Source organism: Tribolium madens, unplaced genomic scaffold, assembly GCF_015345945.1.
Source record: "Tribolium madens isolate multiple individuals breed KSU strain unplaced genomic scaffold, Tmad_KSU_1.1 Scaffold_71;HRSCAF=194;Tcas5.2_LG6, whole genome shotgun sequence".
Taxonomy (NCBI): domain Eukaryota; kingdom Metazoa; phylum Arthropoda; class Insecta; order Coleoptera; family Tenebrionidae; genus Tribolium; species Tribolium madens.
The window spans coordinates 2,401,511-2,405,725 of NW_025401041.1; positions in this window are offsets into that span (position 1 = coordinate 2,401,511).

Sequence of the window (4,215 nt, forward strand, 5' to 3'; positions counted from 1 at the left end):
ATTACATTACATTACATTACATTACATTACATTACATTACATTACATTACATTACATTACATTACATTACATTACATTACATTACATTACATTACATTGGCTTATTACAACAATGGCTTGTATTCGTAACCTTCCATAAATGGCAGGTTCTTTTGCAAGTGTTGCTGCACCCACTAGAATAAAACAAGGCCGTATTTAAAACTAAAGTAGTGGTAGAGTTTTACCAAGCTATTATTAAACAAAATCAGCTTTATTTAGCTTGTTAATAACCACCTGGCTTTTTTAAATTTCTTAAAATACTTGACTTTAATAACAATTACATCAAAAACTATTAAAATATTTCAAGTATTTTAGACAAAAAGAAAGTAAGTAATCCGACCCTGTTAAAAAATGACCTGTCTCAGGGCCGGGTGGGTTCCACTAATTTATGATTTGTTTACCCTCTGGTTTACTCTTAACAATACGGGATTTTACTTAAAAGCAATAAAATTTTTAGTAGGTCTTAGGAAAACGATTTTATTATAACTTTATTTTCATTGTTGGTAAAAACTAGACATCTTTTTTACATTCATGTATCATTGTTATCACTATGAAATCTTGCCTTTACAAAGACTGCAGGGTGACTGTGAGATATAATAAAAATTTGCAATGAGGTTCTCTTGGCCATCCTGTATATATAATTTTACCACTTTCGGATGTTTTCAAAGCCCACTCTTGTCTCATTATTTTGTATTTTTGCAAGCTTAATTACCCTGTACTTGTTTGTACGAAAGTGTAAGCCGATGGCAAATACAAAAGGCGATTTAAATGATAAAAACCCTTATATTTGTTCGATTGATTCACCAGCAATACGGGTATTAATTTCTTGTATTGTATTATACGCATCGTAGTAGGCTTTGTCACACACATTTTATTTATTATGCATTCAAAAATATCGTGTTATTCTTGATCAAAGTAGTCTAAGATTCACAAATTATTGTAAAACAGACAGGCAATATGACATTTTAATTGCTGTCAACTTTATTTCAAAGTCATAGGCCACTCGGATTAAAAATTTAGTTGAATGCTTGATGGAATAGAAAAAAGATAAATTTAGAAATGCTTTCGTGTTTACACATGAATAAGTAAAAACACCTATACATGCGTAATGGTGGAGAGGGTATGCACCCTCTATTGTATTATATGCAAATCGGAGACAAATGCAAACAAGTGTAAGTGGGGTGAAAGTGACAATTGTGATTGTCGCTGTAGAAGAATTTAATTTTTGGGTTTGTAATTAAAATGAATTAATTAAATTTAAAGAATTATACATACAACATTACTGAATGTCATGTGTTTTAAAAATTGTCAAAATTAAAAATAATCGTTTCAATTAAAATAATTAGACGAATTAAATGGTTATTCTAGAAAACGTTTTGCATAATTTAGTCTGTAATGACAGAGCAAACAAAACAATTTAAATAGTAAAATATAAATTAATAAATAAGTCAATATTTGGACGAGTGATTTATTATTTAAGTGTCTGTATTTAGAACGCAGCCGAGATTAGGCTATTTAATAATTTTTTAATTAACCCATGAATTAATAATTGGGCGTAATTGCAATTATTGATTTTGCAAAATCAAAAAATTATTAGCCGAGGCAGTGCCGAGCTAACTGACTGTTTTAAAACATATTTGCCATCTCGTGTCTCTTCACTCACAATAAGTTATTCCAATCGGTTAACCGGAAACTCCCGACAAACCGACCGCCTTGCATAATATTCTCCACTCCCGTGTTACCAACATGACAATAATTGACCCCTAATTGCGATTGTTACGTCGCTTTCATACAATACAGGGTGTGAAAGTGATTTATCGAGACACATTCGTAAAAACAGTGTATAAAATAAAAAAACCTACGAGAAAAAATTGGCAACACAGCTGTGCCCCGCTAACTGGGATTTATTATATGCGTCGAAATTATTTAAATCGCGTAGGCGGCTGTAACTAGATTTTATATTGACGTAGTTACGTCACGTGATCGATGCGATCCAAAGACAACTTGATTTAGGTAACAACACCCTGTCAATTAAAAGTGATGGGCACTACATTCTGACTATTTTTACGCCACTGACATGACGTCATATTACAAAAGTCACGTGACGAACTGACCTGACTTGAAACTGTATTTATAAAAACCGCGATAAAAGTACTATTGTACAAAAAATTCTTAATATTTTTAACTTTCTGAAAGAAATACGCCACTGGAGCGGTAGGTGAAAAATCACATATTTTCATTAATTTTTAGGTCCAACTTAATAGCTTTTTGTAGACAGTTTAAATATTGAGGTCGTAGTTTAATTCGAGCGACCTCAGAGAGCAAGAATTTAATAGGCTAAGATTTTTAAACTATAAAACTCGTGTTATCTTCAAGACTATTTGCAACAGTAATATTGAAATTTTACTAAATTCAGAAATTAATATGTAGAAATATGTCAAAATGATGTCAACAGTGACAAAAAATATACATCAGCGTATTTTATAGACTCATAAAATACGTTGCTATTGACGACGTACTTTTATAGGTGAAGTAGGTACATTTTAACGGCAACATAAGAAACAGTATAAGGTATTAGTGTTGCCAAAAATGTCTTTAAATAGCTTTAGTTTGACCCAAAATTGAACTAAAATAATTCAATAAAAAATTATCACATTTTTGTTTTGTTGTAATGACAGTTATTTGACACTTAGTAGCATTCTATTTACAAATATAACTAGATTTATATTCTATCCATTTTATAACTATTTAGTAGGTATATGACAGAGAAGAGAGTAATGTCAGACACAAATGTTAAAATTGTTTTACTCTCATTTTGACGTACCTACGCGACGTACGCCACTGTCATATGTGAGTTATTTAATGCCCTGACATCATAAGTAAAGAAAACTGTCAAAAAACTAGATAAAAAGAAACATAAACAATATTTTTTAAATATGAAAACATCTACGCCACTGGAGCGGTTGGTAAAAAACAAAATTGACAGTTTTAAGTTATTTTTTGTTAGTTATAAACCCTATAATTTAATGACCTCAAAAACAAAACAAAAACTCGACGACAAAAAAAATGCCCCCATATTTATTTTTTTTTAATTTTAATTAAGACAGTTATTTGACAGTTAAAAATAAAAAGATTTATAGTTTAAACGTCAAACATAAGGTGGAAATTATATTTAACTGTCATTTTAGAGTACGCCACTGCTAACTGTCATTCAGCTGACAACGTTGTATTAGTAAGAAAACAAAAAAATTATATATTTACACTATTGAAAAAGACAAAATATACGATACTTATATCAAAAAAATACCAAACAAATTTATTTAAACTTCTGATCAAAGTGATCTATGACATTGAAGATAAGTTGGTGATATTGAAAAACATAGAACACAAGATATGTAAGTATTGACAACTCTTGCGTTATTCAACTTAATTTCAAAGTCACAGGCCACTTTAATCAAAAATTTAATTGTAACGTAATTCGTGTCTACGCCACTGAAGTGCTTCCTGGAAAATCACTAACCGGGAGGTTTAAAAAGACTGTAAGTTAGCAACTAAACTTAGGGAAAGTTTTTTTCGGCAGTTTGTAACACTGATTTGAAAAAAAAACAAGTTTGTTTGTTGTTTTTATTGAATTTTGAACTGTCAAGTGATACTGTCAATGGCAGTCAACAACGGCGAGGTAATTCAATTTTTGACATTTAAAAATAAAATTCATGATTGAAAACTCAAAAAGTCATTCTTGATCACCTTGTATTTCAAGTAGTTTTGGGAACGAAATAATTTTAAAATTATTTTTTTGAGTAAACAGCTTCAAAAAAATCAAAGAAAAGTGTCATATATTTATCAATTAAAAAGAAACCGTTGGCAAGAATGCAAAGAGCTAATTAACTGCCCGTACGCCACTGTCATCTGTCATTCAATTACGACAAACAAGCCCAGCTTCCTAGATGTTATTGAAAGCCTATAAATATGTGGTGATGGTCACGTGACAAGTGACGTTGTCCGTTTCTTTTTTGTTCCATCGTTGTAAATCCAGCGCCAACTACGCTCCTAAAAATTTTTACCAGTGTACACGTTCTCGTTATTCCACAAAAGCTGGCCGAGCGGAGAGACCGTCGGTAGAACGGTTATATACCATTGTGTACATAAGGGGAAAATAAATACATAGCCGTTATA